This window comes from Lissotriton vulgaris, chromosome 2_1 (assembly GCF_964263255.1).
Source record: "Lissotriton vulgaris chromosome 2_1, aLisVul1.2, whole genome shotgun sequence".
NCBI lineage: Eukaryota > Metazoa > Chordata > Amphibia > Caudata > Salamandridae > Lissotriton > Lissotriton vulgaris.
Genome location: NC_141687.1, coordinates 295,565,641 through 295,588,708, shown reverse-complemented (window position 1 = coordinate 295,588,708; position 23,068 = coordinate 295,565,641). Strand labels below are relative to the sequence as shown.

General features: G+C 40.1%; 8 non-coding genes across 8 annotated transcripts; all 8 read right to left on the bottom strand.

Moving 5' to 3' along the window:
• Positions 1 to 1,465: 1,465 nt before the first annotated feature.
• On the bottom strand, positions 1,466 to 1,681 carry LOC147730208 (small nucleolar RNA U3). The gene has a single exon (XR_015309094.1). It is a non-coding gene; the product is annotated as a small nucleolar RNA U3 (small nucleolar RNA).
• A 2,620-nt stretch (positions 1,682 to 4,301) lies between these two features.
• On the bottom strand, positions 4,302 to 4,517 carry LOC147730207 (small nucleolar RNA U3). Its single transcript, XR_015309093.1, has one exon. It is a non-coding gene; the product is annotated as a small nucleolar RNA U3 (small nucleolar RNA).
• A 2,619-nt stretch (positions 4,518 to 7,136) lies between these two features.
• LOC147730206 (small nucleolar RNA U3) lies at positions 7,137 to 7,352 on the bottom strand. Its single transcript, XR_015309079.1, has one exon. It is a non-coding gene; the product is annotated as a small nucleolar RNA U3 (small nucleolar RNA).
• A 2,618-nt stretch (positions 7,353 to 9,970) lies between these two features.
• LOC147730205 (small nucleolar RNA U3) lies at positions 9,971 to 10,186 on the bottom strand. Its single transcript, XR_015309058.1, has one exon. It is a non-coding gene; the product is annotated as a small nucleolar RNA U3 (small nucleolar RNA).
• A 2,619-nt stretch (positions 10,187 to 12,805) lies between these two features.
• Positions 12,806 to 13,021, bottom strand: LOC147730204 (small nucleolar RNA U3). The gene has a single exon (XR_015309101.1). It is a non-coding gene; the product is annotated as a small nucleolar RNA U3 (small nucleolar RNA).
• A 2,621-nt stretch (positions 13,022 to 15,642) lies between these two features.
• On the bottom strand, positions 15,643 to 15,858 carry LOC147730203 (small nucleolar RNA U3). Its single transcript, XR_015309119.1, has one exon. It is a non-coding gene; the product is annotated as a small nucleolar RNA U3 (small nucleolar RNA).
• A 2,618-nt stretch (positions 15,859 to 18,476) lies between these two features.
• LOC147730202 (small nucleolar RNA U3) lies at positions 18,477 to 18,692 on the bottom strand. The gene has a single exon (XR_015309118.1). It is a non-coding gene; the product is annotated as a small nucleolar RNA U3 (small nucleolar RNA).
• A 2,618-nt stretch (positions 18,693 to 21,310) lies between these two features.
• Positions 21,311 to 21,526, bottom strand: LOC147730201 (small nucleolar RNA U3). Its single transcript, XR_015309057.1, has one exon. It is a non-coding gene; the product is annotated as a small nucleolar RNA U3 (small nucleolar RNA).
• Between the last annotated feature and the right edge of the window lie 1,542 nt (positions 21,527 to 23,068).

Below are 23,068 nucleotides of genomic sequence, written 5' to 3'. Positions count from 1 at the left end.
CACCTGGCTAAGCTCTCAGCAGATCAGTGATAGATAATTAAAACCTGCCGCTGCAGTCTTTGGTTAGAGAACTAAACTTTAATTCAGCATGATAGACTAAAGTTGAAGGCTAGGGACAAACAGAGGAAAGGGGACCGTTCCTGGTCGCCATTGCCTCTTGCGGCAGGCTAAAAGGCTATCACAGTAAGGTCTTAACTGTGTAAGTTTTACGTAAAAAGAGGCCATGGCTGGAAAACCAGTCGGGCAATGCCCCAGACTCTTGCATAACCAAGAAGAACAGTCTATGGGTATTCACCTGGCCTGTCACCACACCGTGAACTTCCACAATTTACGGTCTGGCGCCAGCCCACCTAGGTCTTTTCCTAGGCGTCGCAGCACGGTGGAAATCCAAAATGGTGGCAGTCGGGGCTCGAACCATTAGAAGTTTCAAGGCACAGGGTTTATCCTACTATTTACAAACGGCTGATATTTCGATTCTCTACATGAGGGTCTAATCTTCCAGTGTTCGAATATAGCATAATGGAACGCTAAAGGGGGCTACAATGGTCCTTAAATACCCTCTGTTTGAGTTCTTGACTCAAGTTAAAGCTGAGCTTCTATATCGAGAGGATAGGGCATTTAATCAATGTGATACCCGAGGTAGAAAGTCTATTCTGATATCACAACATTCCAGTCTATGAATTAAGAATATTCTGAGTTAAAGCAGGAGAACCAAGAAAATGGTACTTGCTGGAGCAGGTGGCTCGTTTTGACCATTATTTTTTATTGTTGCAACTCCATTCTCCCCAATGGATCCTTCAAATTCCAAAGTTCGAATACATTAAGCCCTTGATGTAGTAGGGGCTGTACGGGGGCTAGTTGGGAGCTGCAAGTTTTTGTGCTGAGCACACTAGATTTCATAATGATAAGTAAACATACACAGTCCTTTACTTCTGCTTTGCACTCCACAAATTCCTGTGAAAACTTTAGCAAATACCAAAGGAGGAGTTTTTTATCCTCAGCAGTCTAAGATCCACCGCAGCCTTGTAAGTTGTATAACCTGTGGCCAGGGTGATACGCTTCCTCTTAGTCTAACAGGCTTAACTAGCATTAGGAGGTTTCTTTAAACAGTCGAATTGAAAGAGTGTTAATTCGTTGAGTAGCAGTAGTTGCCTTGCAGCAGCCTAGGCTCTACAAATAGCTCATACGCACAGTCCGTTTAAAAAGTACTCTTCACTCCCAAACTTTCTAAAAAACAAACCTTTTTTTATAAATAACATACCAAAATACCAACTGACGGTGAGAAGTGCTTTTCAAAGATAAGCTCTTGCAAAAACCACAAGTCCAAAAAAGCTCAACAGCTTCTACTAAGTATTCATGAACTCAACAGCTAAATAAAAATAAACCAAAGTGCACACTATAAAAATAACAAACTAAGCAAGAAATTAAGAACGGATAGACTTCCTTACACCCTATAAAGTAGCTAACCACTCAGATTGTGTACTCTTTCTCCAATCCTCTTGAAAGGAATAAGAACGATCATCAATAGCAAACAGCAGCTACATAAATGCAACACTGTTCACTCACTTCACGCTCAGAAGAGAACACTTCAATTCTTCATCATGGTTAGCGAAGACCAAACACTTTCAATCACATTTCCTCAGTTAAAAACTATAGAAATGATCCCTGAAAGTATAGTCTTAATAAAACTGTTTATCGCTCACACAGACAGAAAGGGGGGAAACCCTCCTTACTTACAGTAAGACACGGTTCGGCATCATCAACTGAAATAAAAACATATAAATATACACATATCTGTTACTCCACGAAATAACATTCTACCGATACACACGCATATGCATTTATTTACATTAAAACATACTTAATAGATCCTGGTGACACTGCTTTAAAATTTGCATATTTTAAATCAGCAACCAATTAAATTCAACCTGACTCTTCCTGACCCAACGCTGTACCAGAGGGAAAGCTGGAAAATTCTTCAAAAAACTGTGGTTTCCACAATATCATAGAGATGATTTTTAATGGGAATATTTGGTCTAGATTAGGAACAGTCAATCAGCCAAAAGAGTGACACTGATCGCTAGCATATGTGAAGCGACCTGCTAAGCTTGCAAGTGTGGAAACAAAAGTTGTAGCATTACAGCTACCTTGACATTTTGAACAGTTGCCCCACAGATCAAATGTAGGTCAACATCTTTGATCGGTTACCCCAAAAAAACAAACTGTTCCCCAGTTCACATATAAGACTCTAAGCTGAGGATGGCCTTCGGCGATGGTCCAAACTTTGTGAAAACCTGCTTTCAGCAACTACAGGAGATAACGGAACCTATCGCTTTCAGTAGCGCCCTGAATTCCTGGTTATCTAGGAAAGCGTTCACATGAACAACAACTTGTCCTACCACCCAGCTTGAATTTATGCGGGTTTTTAAAGCTACTAGACGTTTAGCCTCTCGGAACTACAGAAGTATCCAAAATATAGTTTATGTTTTTTTGTGCAAAATACTTTTTACACTGGGAAGTGAATACTTGCCGGAAACGTTTGGTACCTAATATTCATCAGAACCCGGAATTGAACTTTTCAGTGTACACTTCTGTCTTCCAGCATATCCTTAAATGAAGAAAGGAACAACTGTCAACAGTAGACAGTTGTTTAAAAAAAAAACTCTGCCTGTGACCTTCCTTTTTAGATCAGAACTTATCTGCAACACCTTCGGACCACTTACAATTTCTACTTCAATCTTGATTCTTCATAACATATCGCGAACAAAAAGTTTTATAACTCTATGCTAAGCTGTCCAAGGGTTACAGGAAGATATCACAACAGCATTTTTTCTGTCACCTGGCTAAGCTCTCAGCAGATCAGTGATAGATAATTAAAACCTGCCGCTGCAGTCTTTGGTTAGAGAACTAAACTTTAATTCAGCATGATAGACTAAAGTTGAAGGCTAGGGACAAACAGAGGAAAGGGGACCGTTCCTGGTCGCCATTGCCTCTTGCGGCAGGCTAAAAGGCTATCACAGTAAGGTCTTAACTGTGTAAGTTTTACGTAAAAAGAGGCCATGGCTGGAAAACCAGTCGGGCAATGCCCCAGACTCTTGCATAACCAAGAAGAACAGTCTATGGGTATTCACCTGGCCTGTCACCACACCGTGAACTTCCACAATTTACGGTCTGGCGCCAGCCCACCTAGGTCTTTTCCTAGGCGTCGCAGCACGGTGGAAATCCAAAATGGTGGCAGTCGGGGCTCGAACCATTAGAAGTTTCAAGGCACAGGGTTTATCCTACTATTTACAAACGGCTGATATTTCGATTCTCTACATGAGGGTCTAATCTTCCAGTGTTCGAATATAGCATAATGGAACGCTAAAGGGGGCTACAATGGTCCTTAAATACCCTCTGTTTGAGTTCTTGACTCAAGTTAAAGCTGAGCTTCTATATCGAGAGGATAGGGCATTTAATCAATGTGATACCCGAGGTAGAAAGTCTATTCTGATATCACAACATTCCAGTCTATGAATTAAGAATATTCTGAGTTAAAGCAGGAGAACCAAGAAAATGGTACTTGCTGGAGCAGGTGGCTCGTTTTGACCATTATTTTTTATTGTTGCAACTCCATTCTCCCCAATGGATCCTTCAAATTCCAAAGTTCGAATACATTAAGCCCTTGATGTAGTAGGGGCTGTACGGGGGCTAGTTGGGAGCTGCAAGTTTTTGTGCTGAGCACACTAGATTTCATAATGATAAGTAAACATACACAGTCCTTTACTTCTGCTTTGCACTCCACAAATTCCTGTGAAAACTTTAGCAAATACCAAAGGAGGAGTTTTTTATCCTCAGCAGTCTAAGATCCACCGCAGCCTTGTAAGTTGTATAACCTGTGGCCAGGGTGATACGCTTCCTCTTAGTCTAACAGGCTTAACTAGCATTAGGAGGTTTCTTTAAACAGTCGAATTGAAAGAGTGTTAATTCGTTGAGTAGCAGTAGTTGCCTTGCAGCAGCCTAGGCTCTACAAATAGCTCATACGCACAGTCCGTTTAAAAAGTACTCTTCACTCCCAAACTTTCTAAAAAACAAACCTTTTTTTATAAATAACATACCAAAATACCAACTGACGGTGAGAAGTGCTTTTCAAAGATAAGCTCTTGCAAAAACCACAAGTCCAAAAAAGCTCAACAGCTTCTACTAAGTATTCATGAACTCAACAGCTAAATAAAAATAAACCAAAGTGCACACTATAAAAATAACAAACTAAGCAAGAAATTAAGAACGGATAGACTTCCTTACACCCTATAAAGTAGCTAACCACTCAGATTGTGTACTCTTTCTCCAATCCTCTTGAAAGGAATAAGAACGATCATCAATAGCAAACAGCAGCTACATAAATGCAACACTGTTCACTCACTTCACGCTCAGAAGAGAACACTTCAATTCTTCATCATGGTTAGCGAAGACCAAACACTTTCAATCACATTTCCTCAGTTAAAAACTATAGAAATGATCCCTGAAAGTATAGTCTTAATAAAACTGTTTATCGCTCACACAGACAGAAAGGGGGGAAACCCTCCTTACTTACAGTAAGACACGGTTCGGCATCATCAACTGAAATAAAAACATATAAATATACACATATCTGTTACTCCACGAAATAACATTCTACCGATACACACGCATATGCATTTATTTACATTAAAACATACTTAATAGATCCTGGTGACACTGCTTTAAAATTTGCATATTTTAAATCAGCAACCAATTAAATTCAACCTGACTCTTCCTGACCCAACGCTGTACCAGAGGGAAAGCTGGAAAATTCTTCAAAAAACTGTGGTTTCCACAATATCATAGAGATGATTTTTAATGGGAATATTTGGTCTAGATTAGGAACAGTCAATCAGCCAAAAGAGTGACACTGATCGCTAGCATATGTGAAGCGACCTGCTAAGCTTGCAAGTGTGGAAACAAAAGTTGTAGCATTACAGCTACCTTGACATTTTGAACAGTTGCCCCACAGATCAAATGTAGGTCAACATCTTTGATCGGTTACCCCAAAAAAACAAACTGTTCCCCAGTTCACATATAAGACTCTAAGCTGAGGATGGCCTTCGGCGATGGTCCAAACTTTGTGAAAACCTGCTTTCAGCAACTACAGGAGATAACGGAACCTATCGCTTTCAGTAGCGCCCTGAATTCCTGGTTATCTAGGAAAGCGTTCACATGAACAACAACTTGTCCTACCACCCAGCTTGAATTTATGCGGGTTTTTAAAGCTACTAGACGTTTAGCCTCTCGGAACTACAGAAGTATCCAAAATATAGTTTATGTTTTTTTGTGCAAAATACTTTTTACACTGGGAAGTGAATACTTGCCGGAAACGTTTGGTACCTAATATTCATCAGAACCCGGAATTGAACTTTTCAGTGTACACTTCTGTCTTCCAGCATATCCTTAAATGAAGAAAGGAACAACTGTCAACAGTAGACAGTTGTTTAAAAAAAAACTCTGCCTGTGACCTTCCTTTTTAGATCAGAACTTATCTGCAACACCTTCGGACCACTTACAATTTCTACTTCAATCTTGATTCTTCATAACATATCGCGAACAAAAAGTTTTATAACTCTATGCTAAGCTGTCCAAGGGTTACAGGAAGATATCACAACAGCATTTTTTCTGTCACCTGGCTAAGCTCTCAGCAGATCAGTGATAGATAATTAAAACCTGCCGCTGCAGTCTTTGGTTAGAGAACTAAACTTTAATTCAGCATGATAGACTAAAGTTGAAGGCTAGGGACAAACAGAGGAAAGGGGACCGTTCCTGGTCGCCATTGCCTCTTGCGGCAGGCTACAAGGCTATCACAGTAAGGTCCTAACTGTGTAAGTTTTACGTAAAAAGAGGCCATGGCTGGAAAACCAGTCGGGCAATGCCCCAGACTCTTGCATAACCAAGAAGAACAGTCTATGGGTATTCACCTGGCCTGTCACCACACCGTGAACTTCCACAATTTACGGTCTGGCGCCAGCCCACCTAGGTCTTTTCCTAGGCGTCGCAGCACGGTGGAAATCCAAAATGGTGGCAGTCGGGGCTCGAACCATTAGAAGTTTCAAGGCACAGGGTTTATCCTACTATTTACAAACGGCTGATATTTCGATTCTCTACATGAGGGTCTAATCTTCCAGTGTTCGAATATAGCATAATGGAACGCTAAAGGGGGCTACAATGGTCCTTAAATACCCTCTGTTTGAGTTCTTGACTCAAGTTAAAGCTGAGCTTCTATATCGAGAGGATAGGGCATTTAATCAATGTGATACCCGAGGTAGAAAGTCTATTCTGATATCACAACATTCCAGTCTATGAATTAAGAATATTCTGAGTTAAAGCAGGAGAACCAAGAAAATGGTACTTGCTGGAGCAGGTGGCTCGTTTTGACCATTATTTTTTATTGTTGCAACTCCATTCTCCCCAATGGATCCTTCAAATTCCAAAGTTCGAATACATTAAGCCCTTGATGTAGTAGGGGCTGTACGGGGGCTAGTTGGGAGCTGCAAGTTTTTGTGCTGAGCACACTAGATTTCATAATGATAAGTAAACATACACAGTCCTTTACTTCTGCTTTGCACTCCACAAATTCCTGTGAAAACTTTAGCAAATACCAAAGGAGGAGTTTTTTATCCTCAGCAGTCTAAGATCCACCGCAGCCTTGTAAGTTGTATAACCTGTGGCCAGGGTGATACGCTTCCTCTTAGTCTAAAAGGCTTAACTAGCATTAGGAGGTTTCTTTAAACAGTGGAATTGAAAGAGTGTTAAATCGTTGAGTAGCAGTAGTTGCCTTGCAGCAGCCTAGGCTCTACAAATAGCTCATACGCACAGTCCGTTTAAAAAGTACTCTTCACTCCCAAACTTTCTAAAAAACAAACCTTTTTTTATAAATAACATACCAAAATACCAACTGACGGTGAGAAGTGCTTTTCAAAGATAAGCTCTTGCAAAAACCACAAGTCCAAAAAAGCTCAACAGCTTCTACTAAGTATTCATGAACTCAACAGCTAAATAAAAATAAACCAAAGTGCACACTATAAAAATAACAAACTAAGCAAGAAATTAAGAACGGATAGACTTCCTTACACCCTATAAAGTAGCTAACCACTCAGATTGTGTACTCTTTCTCCAATCCTCTTGAAAGAAATAAGAACGATCATCAATAGCAAACAGCAGCTACATAAATGCAACACTGTTCACTCACTTCACGCTCAGAAGAGAACACTTCAATTCTTCATCGTGGTTAGCGAAGACCAAACACTTTCAATCACATTTCCTCAGTTAAAAACTATAGAAATGATCCCTGAAAGTATAGTCTTAATAAAACTGTTTATCGCTCACACAGACAGAAAGGGGGGAAACCCTCCTTACTTACAGTAAGACACGGTTCGGCATCATCAACTGAAATAAAAACATATAAATATACACATATCTGTTACTCCACGAAATAACATTCTACCGATACACACGCATATGCATTTATTTACATTAAAACATACTTAATAGATCCTGGTGACACTGCTTTAAAATTTGCATATTTTAAATCAGCAACCAATTAAATTCAACCTGACTCTTCCTGACCCAACGCTGTACCAGAGGGAAAGCTGGAAAATTCTTCAAAAAACTGTGGTTTCCACAATATCATAGAGATGATTTTTAATGGGAATATTTGGTCTAGATTAGGAACAGTCAATCAGCCAAAAGAGTGACACTGATCGCTAGCATATGTGAAGCGACCTGCTAAGCTTGCAAGTGTGGAAACAAAAGTTGTAGCATTACAGCTACCTTGACATTTTGAACAGTTGCCCCACAGATCAAATGTAGGTCAACATCTTTGATCGGTTACCCAAAAAAACGAACTGTTCCCCAGTTCACATATAAGACTCTAAGCTGAGGATGGCCTTTGGCGATGGTCCAAACTTTGTGAAAACCTGCTTTCAGCAACTACAGGAGATAACGGAACCTATCGCTTTCAGTAGCGCCCTGAATTCCTGGTTATCTAGGAAAGCGTTCACATGAACAACAACTTGTCCTACCACCCAGCTTGAATTTATGCGGGTTTTTAAAGCTACTAGACGTTTAGCCTCTCGGAACTACAGAAGTATCCAAAATATAGTTTATGTTTTTTTGTGCAAAATACTTTTTACACTGGGAAGTGAATACTTGCCGGAAACGTTTGGTACCTAATATTCATCAGAACCCGGAATTGAACTTTTCAGTGTACACTTCTGTCTTCCAGCATATCCTTAAATGAAGAAAGGAACAACTGTCAACAGTAGACAGTTGTTTAAAAAAAAAACTCTGCCTGTGACCTTCCTTTTTAGATCAGAACTTATCTGCAACACCTTCGGACCACTTACAATTTCTACTTCAATCTTGATTCTTCATAACATATCGCGAACAAAAAGTTTTATAACTCTATGCTAAGCTGTCCAAGGGTTACAGGAAGATATCACAACAGCATTTTTTCTGTCACCTGGCTAAGCTCTCAGCAGATCAGTGATAGATAATTAAAACCTGCCGCTGCAGTCTTTGGTTAGAGAACTAAACTTTAATTCAGCATGATAGACTAAAGTTGAAGGCTAGGGACAAACAGAGGAAAGGGGACCGTTCCTGGTCGCCATTGCCTCTAGCGGCAGGCTAAAAGGCTATCACAGTAAGGTCTTAACTGTGTAAGTTTTACGTAAAAAGAGGCCATGGCTGGAAAACCAGTCGGGCAATGCCCCAGACTCCTGCATAACCAAGAAGAACAGTCTATGGGTATTCACCTGGCCTGTCACCACACCGTGAACTACCACAATTTACGGTCTGGCGCCAGCCCACTTAGGTCTTTTCCTAGGCGTCGCAGCACGGTGGAAATCCAAAATGGTGGCAGTCGGGGCTCGAACCATTAGAAGTTTCAAGGCACAGGGTTTATCCTACTATTTACAAACGGCTGATATTTCGATTCTCTACATGAGGGTCTAATCTTCCAGTGTTCGAATATAGCATAATGGAACGCTAAAGGGGGCTACAATGGTCCTTAAATACCCTCTGTTTGAGTTCTTGACTCAAGTTAAAGCTGAGCTTCTATATCGAGAGGATAGGGCATTTAATCAATGTGATACCCGAGGTAGAAAGTCTATTCTGATATCACAACATTCCAGTCTATGAATTAAGAATATTCTGAGTTAAAGCAGGAGAACCAAGAAAATGGTACTTGCTGGAGCAGGTGGCTCGTTTTGACCATTATTTTTTATTGTTGCAACTCCATTCTCCCCAATGGATCCTTCAAATTCCAAAGTTCGAATACATTAAGCCCTTGATGTAGTAGGGGCTGTACGGGGGCTAGTTGGGAGCTGCAAGTTTTTGTGCTGAGCACACTAGATTTCATAATGATAAGTAAACATACACAGTCCTTTACTTCTGCTTTGCACTCCACAAATTCCTGTGAAAACTTTAGCAAATACCAAAGGAGGAGTTTTTTATCCTCAGCAGTCTAAGATCCACCGCAGCCTTGTAAGTTGTATAACCTGTGGCCAGGGTGATACGCTTCCTCTTAGTCTAAAAGGCTTAACTAGCATTAGGAGGTTTCTTTAAACAGTCGAATTGAAAGAGTGTTAAATCGTTGAGTAGCAGTAGTTGCCTTGCAGCAGCCTAGGCTCTACAAATAGCTCATATGCACAGTCCGTTTAAAAAGTACTCTTCACTCCCCACTTTCTAAAAGACAAACCTTTTTTTATAAATAACATACCAAAATACCAACTGACGGTGAGAAGTGCTTTTCAAAGATAAGCTCTTGCAAAAACCACAAGTCCAAAAAAGCTCAACAGTTTCTACTAAGTATTCATGAACTCAACAGCTAAATAAAAATAAACCAAAGTGCACACTATAAAAATAACAAACTAAGCAAGAAATTAAGAACGGATAGACTTCCTTACACCCTATAAAGTAGCTAACCACTCAGATTGTGTACTCTTTCTCCAATCCTCTTGAAAGGAATAAGAACGATCATCAATAGCAAACAGCAGCTACATAAATGCAACACTGTTCACTCACTTCACGCTCAGAAGAGAACACTTCAATTCTTCATCGTGGTTAGCGAAGACCAAACACTGTCAATCACATTTCCTCAGTTAAAAACTATAGAAATGATCCCTGAAAGTATAGTCTTAATAAAAGTGTTTATCGCTCACACAGACAGAAAGGGGGGAAACCCTCCTTACTTACAGTAAGACACGGTTCGGCATCATCAACTGAAGTAAAAACATATAAATATACACATATCTGTTACTCCACGAAATAATATTCTACCGATACACACGCATATGCATTTATTTACATTAAAACATACTTAATAGATCCTGGTGACACTGCTTTAAAATTTGCATATTTTAAATCAGCAACCAATTAAATTCAACCTGACTCTTCCTGACCCAACGCTGTACCAGAGGGAAAGCTGGAAAATTCTTTAAAAAACTGTGGTTTCCACAATATCATAGAGATGATTTTTAATGGGAATATTTGGTCTAGATTAGGAACAGTCAATCAGCCAAAAGAGTGACACTGATCGCTAGCATATGTGAAGCGACCTGCTAAGCTTGCAAGTGTGGAAACAAAAGTTGTAGCATTACAGCTACCTTGACATTTTGAACAGTTGCCCCACAGATCAAATGTAGGTCAACATCTTTGATCGGTTACCCCAAAAAAAAAAACTGTTCCCCAGTTCACATATAAGACTCTAAGCTGAGGATGGCCTTCGGCGATGGTCCAAACTTTGTGAAAACCTGCTTTCAGCAACTACAGGAGATAACGGAACCTATCGCTTTCAGTAGCGCCCTGAATTCCTGGTTATCTAGGAAAGCGTTCACATGAACAACAACTTGTCCTACCACCCAGCTTGAATTTATGCGGGTTTTTAAAGCTACTGGACGTTTAGCCTCTCGGAACTACAGAAGTATCCAAAATATAGTTTATGTTTTTTTGTGCAAAATACTTTTTACACTGGGAAGTGAATACTTGCCGGAAACGTTTGGTACCTAATATTCATCACAACCCGGAATTGAACTTTTCAGTGTACACTTCTGTCTTCCAGCATATCCTTAAATGAAGAAAGGAACAACTGTCAACAGTAGACAGTTGTTTAAAAAAAAACTCTGCCTGTGACCTTCCTTTTTAGATCAGAACTTATCTGCAACACCTTCGGACCACTTACAATTTCTACTTCAATCTTGATTCTTCATAACATATCGCGAACAAAAAGTTTTATAACTCTATGCTAAGCTGTCCAAGGGTTACAGGAAGATATCACAACAGCATTTTTTCTGTCACCTGGCTAAGCTCTCAGCAGATCAGTGATAGATAATTAAAACCTGCCGCTACAGTCTTTGGTTAGAGAACTAAACTTTAATTCAGCATGATAGACTAAAGTTGAAGGCTAGGGACAAACAGAGGAAAGGGGACCGTTCCTGGTCGCCATTGCCTCTTGCGGCAGGCTAAAAGGCTATCACAGTAAGGTCTTAACTGTGTAAGTTTTACGTAAAAAGAGGCCATGGCTGGAAAACCAGTCGGGCAATGCCCCAGACTCTTGCATAACCAAGAAGAACAGTCTATGGGTATTCACCTGGCCTGTCACCACACCGTGAACTTCCACAATTTACGGTCTGGCGCCAGCCCACCTAGGTCTTTTCCTAGGCGTCGCAGCACGGTGGAAATCCAAAATGGTGGCAGTCGGGGCTCGAACCATTAGAAGTTTCAAGGCACAGGGTTTATCCTACTATTTACAAACGGCTGATATTTCGATTCACTACATGAGGGTCTAATCTTCCAGCGTTCGAATATAGCATAATGGAACGCTAAAGGGGGCTACAATGGTCCTTAAATACCCTCTGTTTGAGTTCTTGACTCAAGTTAAAGCTGAGCTTCTATATCGAGAGGATAGGGCATTTAATCAATGTGATACCCGAGGTAGAAAGTCTATTCTGATATCACAACATTCCAGTCTATGAATTAAGAATATTCTGAGTTAAAGCAGGAGAACCAAGAAAATGGTACTTGCTGGAGCAGGTGGCTCGTTTTGACCATTATTTTTTATTGTTGCAACTCCATTCTCCCCAATGGATCCTTCAAATTCCAAAGTTCGAATACATTAAGCCCTTGATGTAGTAGGGGCTGTACGGGGGCTAGTTGGGAGCTGCAAGTTTTTGTGCTGAGCACACTAGATTTCATAATGATAAGTAAACATACACAGTCCTTTACTTCTGCTTTGCACTCCACAAATTCCTGTGAAAACTTTAGCAAATACCAAAGGAGGAGTTTTTTATCCTCAGCAGTCTAAGATCCACCGCAGCCTTGTAAGTTGTATAACCTGTGGCCAGGGTGATACGCTTCCTCTTAGTCTAAAAGGCTTAACTAGCATTAGGAGGTTTCTTTAAACAGTCGAATTGAAAGAGTGTTAAATCGTTGAGTAGCAGTAGTTGCCTTGCAGCAGCCTAGGCTCTACAAATAGCTCATACGCACAGTCTGTTTAAAAAGTACTCTTCACTCCCAAACTTTCTAAAAAACAAACCTTTTTTTATAAATAACATACCAAAATACCAACTGACGGTGAGAAGTGCTTTTCAAAGATAAGCTCTTGCAAAAACCACAAGTCCAAAAAAGCTCAACAGCTTCTACTAAGTATTCATGAACTCAACAGCTAAATAAAAATAAACCAAAGTGCACACTATAAAAATAACAAACTAAGCAAGAAATTAAGAACGGATAGACTTCCTTACACCCTATAAAGTAGCTAACCACTCAGATTGTGTACTCTTTCTCCAATCCTCTTGAAAGGAATAAGAACGATCATCAATAGCAAACAGCAGCTACATAAATGCAACACTGTTCACTCACTTCACGCTCAGTAGAGAACACTTCAATTCTTCATCGTGGTTAGCGAAGACCAAACACTTTCAATCACATTTCCTCAGTTAAAAACTATAGAAATGATCCCTGAAAGTATAGTCTTAATAAAACTGTTTATCGCTCACACAGACAGAAAGGGGGGAAACCCTCCTTACTTACAGTAAGACACGGTTCGGCATCATCAACTGAAATAAAAACATATAAATATACACATATCTGTTACTCCACGAAATAACATTCTACCGATACACACGCATATGCATTTATTTACATTAAAACATACTTAATAGATCCTGGTGACACTGCTTTAAAATTTGCATATTTTAAATCAGCAACCAATTAAATTCAACCTGACTCTTCCTGACCCAACGCTGTACCAGAGGGAAAGCTGGAAAATTCTTCAAAAAACTGTGGTTTCCACAATATCACAGAGATGATTTTTAATGGGAATATTTGGTCTAGATTAGGAACAGTCAATCAGCCAAAAGAGTGACACTGATCGCTAGCATATGTGAAGCGACCTGCTAAGCTTGCAAGTGTGGAAACAAAAGTTGTAGCATTACAGCTACCTTGACATTTTGAACAGTTGCCCCACAGATCAAATGTAGGTCAACATCTTTGAACGGTTACCCCAAAAAAACGAACTGTTCCCCAGTTCACATATAAGACTCTAAGCTGAGGATGGCCTTCGGCGATGGTCCAAACTTTGTGAAAACCTGCTTTCAGCAACTACAGGAGATAACGGAACCTATCGCTTTCAGTAGCGCCCTGAATTCCTGGTTATCTAGGAAAGCGTTCACATGAACAACAACTTGTCCTACCACCCAGCTTGAATTTATGCGGGTTTTTAAAGCTACTAGACGTTTAGCCTCTCGGAACTACAGAAGTATCCAAAATATAGTTTATGTTTTTTTGTGCAAAATACTTTTTACACTGGGAAGTGAATACTTGCCGGAAACGTTTGGTACCTAATATTCATCAGAACCCGGAATTGAACTTTTCAGTGTACACTTCTGTCTTCCAGCATATCCTTAAATGAAGAAAGGAACAGCTGTCAACAGTAGACAGTTGTTTAAAAAAAAAAACTCTGCCTGTGACCTTCCTTTTTAGATCAGAACTTATCTGCAACACCTTCGGCCCACTTACAATTTCTACTTCAATCTTGATTCTTCATAACATATCGTGACAAAAAGTTTTATAACTCTATGCTAAGCTGTCCAAGGGTTACAGGAAGATATCACAACAGCATTTTTTTCTGTCACCTGGCTAAGCTCTCAGCAGATCAGTGATAGATAATTAAAACCTGCCGCTGCAGTCTTTAGTTAGCGAACTAAACTTTAATTCAGCATGATAGACTAAAGTTGAAGGCTAGGGACAAACAGAGGAAAGAGGACCGTTCCTGGTCGCCATTGCCTCTTGCGGCAGGCTAAAAGGCTATCACAATAAGGTCTTAACTGTGTAAGTTTTACGTAAAAAGAGGCCATGGCTGGAAAACCAGTCAGGCAATGCCCCAGACTCTTGCATAACCAAGAAGAACAGTCTATGGGTATTCACCTGGCCTGTCACCACACCGTGAACTTCCACAATTTACGGTCTGGCGCCAGCCCACCTAGCTCTTTTCCTAGGCGTCGCAGCACGGTGGAAATCCAAAATGGTGGCAGTCGGGGCTCGAACCATTAGAAGTTTCAAGGCACAGGGTTTATCCTACTATTTACAAACGGCTGATATTTCGATTCTCTACATGAGGGTCTAATCTTCCAGTGTTCGAATATAGCATAATGGAACGCTAAAGGGGGCTACAATGGTCCTTAAATACCCTCTGTTTGAGTTCTTGACTCAAGTTAAAGCTGAGCTTCTATATCGAGAGGATAGGGCATTTAATCAATGTGATACCCGAGGTAGAAAGTCTATTCTGATATCACAACATTCCAGTCTATGAATTAAGAATATTCTGAGTTAAAGCAGGAGAACCAAGAAAATGGTACTTGCTGGAGCAGGTGGCTCGTTTTGACCATTATTTTTTATTGTTGCAACTCCATTCTCCCCAATGGATCCTTCAAATTCCAAAGTTCGAATACATTAAGCCCTTGATGTACTAGGGGCTGTACGGGGGCTAGTTAGGAGCTGCAAGTTTTTGTGCTGAGCACACTAGATTTCATAATGATAAGTAAACATACACAGTCCTTTACTTCTGCTTTGCACTCCACAAATTCCTGTGAAAACTTTAGCAAATACCAAAGGAGGAGTTTTTTATCCTCAGCAGTCTAAGATCCACCGCAGCCTTGTAAGTTGTATAACCTGTGGCCAGGGTGATACGCTTCCTCTTAGTCTAAAAGGCTTAACTAGCATTAGGAGGTTTCTTTAAACAGTCGAATTGAAAGAGTGTTAAATCGTTGAGTAGCAGTAGTTGCCTTGCAGCAGCCTAGGCTCTACAAATAGCTCATACGCACAGTCCGTTTAAAAAGTACTCTTCACTCCCAAACTTTCTAAAAAACAAACCTTTTTTTATAAATAACATACCAAAATACCAACTGACGGTGAGAAGTGCTTTTCAAAGATAAGCTCTTGCAAAAACCACAAGTCCAAAAAAGCTCAACAGCTTCTACTAAGTATTCATGAACTCAACAGCTAAATAAAAATAAACCAAAGTGCACACTATAAAAATAACAAACTAAGCAAGAAATTAAGAACAGATAGACTTCCTTACACCCTATAAAGTAGCTAACCACTCAGATTGTGTACTCTTTCTCCAATCCTCTTGAAAGAAATAAGAACGATCATCAATAGCAAACAGCAGCTACATAAATGCAACACTGTTCACTCACTTCACGCTCAGAAGAAAACACTTCAATTCTTCATCGTGGTTAGCGAAGACCAAACACTTTCAATCACATTTCCTCAGTTAAAAACTATAGAAATGATCCCTGAAAGTATAGTCTTAATAAAACTGTTTATCGCTCACACAGACAGAAAGGGGGGAAACCCTCCTTACTTACAGTAAGACACGGTTCGGCATCATCAACTGAAATAAAAACATATAAATATACACATATCTGTTACTCCACGAAATAACATTCTACCGATACACACGCATATGCATTTATTTACATTAAAACATACTTAATAGATCCTGGTGACACTGCTTTAAAATTTGCATATTTTAAATCAGCAACCAATTAAATTCAACCTGACTCTTCCTGACCCAACGCTGTACCAGAGGGAAAGCTGGAAAATTCTTCAAAAAACTGTGGTTTCCACAATATCATAGAGATGATTTTTAATGGGAATATTTGGTCTAGATTAGGAACAGTCAATCAGCCAAAAGAGTGACACTGATCGCTAGCATATGTGAAGCGACCTGCTAAGCTTGCAAGTGTGGAAACAAAAGTTGTAGCATTACAGCTACCTTGACATTTTGAACAGTTGCCCCACAGATCAAATGTAGGTCAACATCTTTGATCGGTTACCCAAAAAAACGAACTGTTCCCCAGTTCACATATAAGACTCTAAGCTGAGGATGGCCTTCGGCGATGGTCCAAACTTTGTGAAAACCTGCTTTCAGCAACTACAGGAGATAACGGAACCTATCGCTTTCAGTAGCGCCCTGAATTCCTGGTTATCTAGGAAAGCGTTCACATGAACAACAACTTGTCCTACCACCCAGCTTGAATTTATGCGGGTTTTTAAAGCTACTAGACGTTTAGCCTCTCGGAACTACAGAAGTATCCAAAATATAGTTTATGTTTTTTTGTGCAAAATACTTTTTACACTGGGAAGTGAATACTTGCCGGAAACGTTTGGTACCTAATATTCATCAGAACCCGGAATTGAACTTTTCAGTGTACACTTCTGTCTTCCAGCATATCCTTAAATGAAGAAAGGAACAACTGTCAACAGTAGACAGTTGTTTAAAAAAAAAACTCTGCCTGTGACCTTCCTTTTTAGATCAGAACTTATCTGCAACACCTTCGGACCACTTACAATTTCTACTTCAATCTTGATTCTTCATAACATATCGCGAACAAAAAGTTTTATAACTCTATGCTAAGCTGTCCAAGGGTTACAGGAAGATATCACAACAGCATTTTTTCTGTCACCTGGCTAAGCTCTCAGCAGATCAGTGATAGATAATTAAAACCTGCCGCTGCAGTCTTTGGTTAGAGAACTAAACTTTAATTCAGCATGATAGACTAAAGTTGAAGGCTAGGGACAAACAGAGGAAAGGGGACCGTTCCTGGTCGCCATTGCCTCTAGCGGCAGGCTAAAAGGCTATCACAGTAAGGTCTTAACTGTGTAAGTTTTACGTAAAAAGAGGCCATGGCTGGAAAACCAGTCGGGCAATGCCCCAGACTCCTGCATAACCAAGAAGAACAGTCTATGGGTATTCACCTGGCCTGTCACCACACCGTGAACTACCACAATTTACGGTCTGGCGCCAGCCCACCTAGGTCTTTTCCTAGGCGTCGCAGCACGGTGGAAATCCAAAATGGTGGCAGTCGGGGCTCGAACCATTAGAAGTTTCAAGGCACAGGGTTTATCCTACTATTTACAAACGGCTGATATTTCGATTCTCTACATGAGGGTCTAATCTTCCAGTGTTCGAATATAGCATAATGGAACGCTAAAGGGGGCTACAATGGTCCTTAAATACCCTCTGTTTGAGTTCTTGACTCAAGTTAAAGCTGAGCTTCTATATCGAGAGGATAGGGCATTTAATCAATGTGATACCCGAGGTAGAAAGTCTATTCTGATATCACAACATTCCAGTCTATGAATTAAGAATATTCTGAGTTAAAGCAGGAGAACCAAGAAAATGGTACTTGCTGGAGCAGGTGGCTCGTTTTGACCATTATTTTTTATTGTTGCAACTCCATTCTCCCCAATGGATCCTTCAAATTCCAAAGTTCGAATACATTAAGCCCTTGATGTAGTAGGGGCTGTACGGCGGCTAGTTGGGAGCTGCAAGTTTTTGTGCTGAGCACACTAGATTTCATAATGATAAGTAAACATACACAGTCCTTTACTTCTGCTTTGCACTCCACAAATTCCTGTGAAAACTTTAGCAAATACCAAAGGAGGAGTTTTTTATCCTCAGCAGTCTAAGATCCACCGCAGCCTTGTAAGTTGTATAACCTGTGGCCAGGGTGATACGCTTCCTCTTAGTCTAAAAGGCTTAACTAGCATTAGGAGGTTTCTTTAAACAGTCGAATTGAAAGAGTGTTAAATCGTTGAGTAGCAGTAGTTGCCTTGCAGCAGCCTAGGCTCTACAAATAGCTCATATGCACAGTCCGTTTAAAAAGTACTCTTCACTCCCCACTTTCTAAAAGACAAACCTTTTTTTATAAATAACATACCAAAATACCAACTGACGGTGAGAAGTGCTTTTCAAAGATAAGCTCTTGCAAAAACCACAAGTCCAAAAAAGCTCAACAGCTTCTACTAAGTATTCATGAACTCAACAGCTAAATAAAAATAAACCAAAGTGCACACTATAAAAATAACAAACTAAGCAAGAAATTAAGAACGGATAGACTTCCTTACACCCTATAAAGTAGCTAACCACTCAGATTGTGTACTCTTTCTCCAATCCTCTTGAAAGAAATAAGAACGATCATCAATAGCAAACAGCAGCTACATAAATGCAACACTGTTCACTCACTTCACGCTCAGAAGAAAACACTTCAATTCTTCATCGTGGTTAGCGAAGACCAAACACTTTCAATCACATTTCCTCAGTTAAAAACTATAGAAATGATCCCTGAAAGTATAGTCTTAATAAAACTGTTTATCGCTCACACAGACAGAAAGGGGGGAAACCCTCCTTACTTACAGTAAGACACGGTTCGGCATCATCAACTGAAATAAAAACATATAAATATACACATATCTGTTACTCCACGAAATAACATTCTACCGATACACACGCATATGCATTTATTTACATTAAAACATACTTAATAGATCCTGGTGACACTGCTTTAAAATTTGCATATTTTAAATCAGCAACCAATTAAATTCAACCTGACTCTTCCTGACCCAACGCTGTACCAGAGGGAAAGCTGGAAAATTCTTCAAAAAACTGTGGTTTCCACAATATCATAGAGATGATTTTTAATGGGAATATTTGGTCTAGATTAGGAACAGTCAATCAGCCAAAAGAGTGACACTGATCGCTAGCATATGTGAAGCGACCTGCTAAGCTTGCAAGTGTGGAAACAAAAGTTGTAGCATTACAGCTACCTTGACATTTTGAACAGTTGCCCCACAGATCAAATGTAGGTCAACATCTTTGATCGGTTACCCAAAAAAACGAACTGTTCCCCAGTTCACATATAAGACTCTAAGCTGAGGATGGCCTTCGGCGATGGTCCAAACTTTGTGAAAACCTGCTTTCAGCAACTACAGGAGATAACGGAACCTATCGCTTTCAGTAGCGCCCTGAATTCCTGGTTATCTAGGAAAGCGTTCACATGAACAACAACTTGTCCTACCACCCAGCTTGAATTTATGCGGGTTTTTAAAGCTACTAGACGTTTAGCCTCTCGGAACTACAGAAGTATCCAAAATATAGTTTATGTTTTTTTGTGCAAAATACTTTTTACACTGGGAAGTGAATACTTGCCGGAAACGTTTGGTACCTAATATTCATCAGAACCCGGAATTGAACTTTTCAGTGTACACTTCTGTCTTCCAGCATATCCTTAAATGAAGAAAGGAACAACTGTCAACAGTAGACAGTTGTTTAAAAAAAAAACTCTGCCTGTGACCTTCCTTTTTAGATCAGAACTTATCTGCAACACCTTCGGACCACTTACAATTTCTACTTCAATCTTGATTCTTCATAACATATCGCGAACAAAAAGTTTTATAACTCTATGCTAAGCTGTCCAAGGGTTACAGGAAGATATCACAACAGCATTTTTTCTGTCACCTGGCTAAGCTCTCAGCAGATCAGTGATAGATAATTAAAACCTGCCGCTGCAGTCTTTGGTTAGAGAACTAAACTTTAATTCAGCATGATAGACTAAAGTTGAAGGCTAGGGACAAACAGAGGAAAGGGGACCGTTCCTGGTCGCCATTGCCTCTAGCGGCAGGCTAAAAGGCTATCACAGTAAGGTCTTAACTGTGTAAGTTTTACGTAAAAAGAGGCCATGGCTGGAAAACCAGTCGGGCAATGCCCCAGACTCCTGCATAACCAAGAAGAACAGTCTATGGGTATTCACCTGGCCTGTCACCACACCGTGAACTACCACAATTTACGGTCTGGCGCCAGCCCACCTAGGTCTTTTCCTAGGCGTCGCAGCACGGTGGAAATCCAAAATGGTGGCAGTCGGGGCTCGAACCATTAGAAGTTTCAAGGCACAGGGTTTATCCTACTATTTACAAACGGCTGATATTTCGATTCTCTACATGAGGGTCTAATCTTCCAGTGTTCGAATATAGCATAATGGAACGCTAAAGGGGGCTACAATGGTCCTTAAATACCCTCTGTTTGAGTTCTTGACTCAAGTTAAAGCTGAGCTTCTATATCGAGAGGATAGGGCATTTAATCAATGTGATACCCGAGGTAGAAAGTCTATTCTGATATCACAACATTCCAGTCTATGAATTAAGAATATTCTGAGTTAAAGCAGGAGAACCAAGAAAATTGTACTTGCTGGAGCAGGTGGCTCGTTTTGACCATTATTTTTTATTGTTGCAACTCCATTCTCCCCAATGGATCCTTCAAATTCCAAAGTTCGAATACATTAAGCCCTTGATGTAGTAGGGGCTGTACGGCGGCTAGTTGGGAGCTGCAAGTTTTTGTGCTGAGCACACTAGATTTCATAATGATAAGTAAACATACACAGTCCTTTACTTCTGCTTTGCACTCCACAAATTCCTGTGAAAACTTTAGCAAATACCAAAGGAGGAGTTTTTTATCCTCAGCAGTCTAAGATCCACCGCAGCCTTGTAAGTTGTATAACCTGTGGCCAGGGTGATACGCTTCCTCTTAGTCTAAAAGGCTTAACTAGCATTAGGAGGTTTCTTTAAACAGTCGAATTGAAAGAGTGTTAAATCGTTGAGTAGCAGTAGTTGCCTTGCAGCAGCCTAGGCTCTACAAATAGCTCATATGCACAGTCCGTTTAAAAAGTACTCTTCACTCCCCACTTTCTAAAAGACAAACCTTTTTTTATAAATAACATACCAAAATACCAACTGACGGTGAGAAGTGCTTTTCAAAGATAAGCTCTTGCAAAAACCACAAGTCCAAAAAAGCTCAACAGCTTCTACTAAGTATTCATGAACTCAACAGCTAAATAAAAATAAACCAAAGTGCACACTATAAAAATAACAAACTAAGCAAGAAATTAAGAACGGATAGACTTCCTTACACCCTATAAAGTAGCTAACCACTCAGATTGTGTACTCTTTCTCCAATCCTCTTGAAAGGAATAAGAACGATCATCAATAGCAAACAGCAGCTACATAAATGCAACACTGTTCACTCACTTCACGCTCAGAAGAGAACACTTCAATTCTTCATCGTGGTTAGCGAAGACCAAACACTGTCAATCACATTTCCTCAGTTAAAAACTATAGAAATGATCCCTGAAAGTATAGTCTTAATAAAAGTGTTTATCGCTCACACAGACAGAAAGGGGGGAAACCCTCCTTACTTACAGTAAGACACGGTTCGGCATCATCAACTGAAGTAAAAACATATAAATATACACATATCTGTTACTCCACGAAATAATATTCTACCGATACACACGCATATGCATTTATTTACATTAAAACATACTTAATAGATCCTGGTGACACTGCTTTAAAATTTGCATATTTTAAATCAGCAACCAATTAAATTCAACCTGACTCTTCCTGACCCAACGCTGTACCAGAGGGAAAGCTGGAAAATTCTTCAAAAAACTGTGGTTTCCACAATATCATAGAGATGATTTTTAATGGGAATATTTGGTCTAGATTAGGAACAGTCAATCAGCCAAAAGAGTGACACTGATCGCTAGCATATGTGAAGCGACCTGCTAAGCTTGCAAGTGTGGAAACAAAAGTTGTAGCATTACAGCTACCTTGACATTTTGAACAGTTGCCCCACAGATCAAATGTAGGTCAACATCTTTGATCGGTTACCCCAAAAAAACAAACTGTTCCCCAGTTCACATATAAGACTCTAAGCTGAGGATGGCCTTCGGCGATGGTCCAAACTTTGTGAAAACCTGCTTTCAGCAACTACAGGAGATAACGGAACCTATCGCTTTCAGTAGCGCCCTGAATTCCTGGTTATCTAGGAAAGCGTTCACATGAACAACAACTTGTCCTACCACCCAGCTTGAATTTATGCGGGTTTTTAAAGCTACTAGACGTTTAGCCTCTCGGAACTACAGAAGTATCCAAAATATAGTTTATGTTTTTTTGTGCAAAATACTTTTTACACTGGGAAGTGAATACTTGCCGGAAACGTTTGGTACCTAATATTCATCACAACCCGGAATTGAACTTTTCAGTGTACACTTCTGTCTTCCAGCATATCCTTAAATGAAGAAAGGAACAACTGTCAACAGTAGACAGTTGTTTAAAAAAAAAACTCTGCCTGTGACCTTCCTTTTTAGATCAGAACTTATCTGCAACACCTTCGGACCACTTACAATTTCTACTTCAATCTTGATTCTTCATAACATATCGCGAACAAAAAGTTTTATAACTCTATGCTAAGCTGTCCAAGGGTTACAGGAAGATATCACAACAGCATTTTTTCTGTCACCTGGCTAAGCTCTCAGCAGATCAGTGATAGATAATTAAAACCTGCCGCTGAAGTCTTTGGTTAGAGAACTAAACTTTAATTCAGCATGATAGACTAAAGTTGAAGGCTAGGGACAAACAGAGGAAAGGGGACCGTTCCTGGTCGCCATTGCCTCTAGCGGCAGGCTAAAAGGCTATCACAGTAAGGTCTTAACTGTGTAAGTTTTACGTAAAAAGAGGCCATGGCTGGAAAACCAGTCGGGCAATGCCCCAGACTCCTGCATAACCAAGAAGAACAGTCTATGGGTATTCACCTGGCCTGTCACCACACCGTGAACTACCACAATTTACGGTCTGGCGCCAGCCCACCTAGGTCTTTTCCTAGGCGTCGCAGCACGGTGGAAAT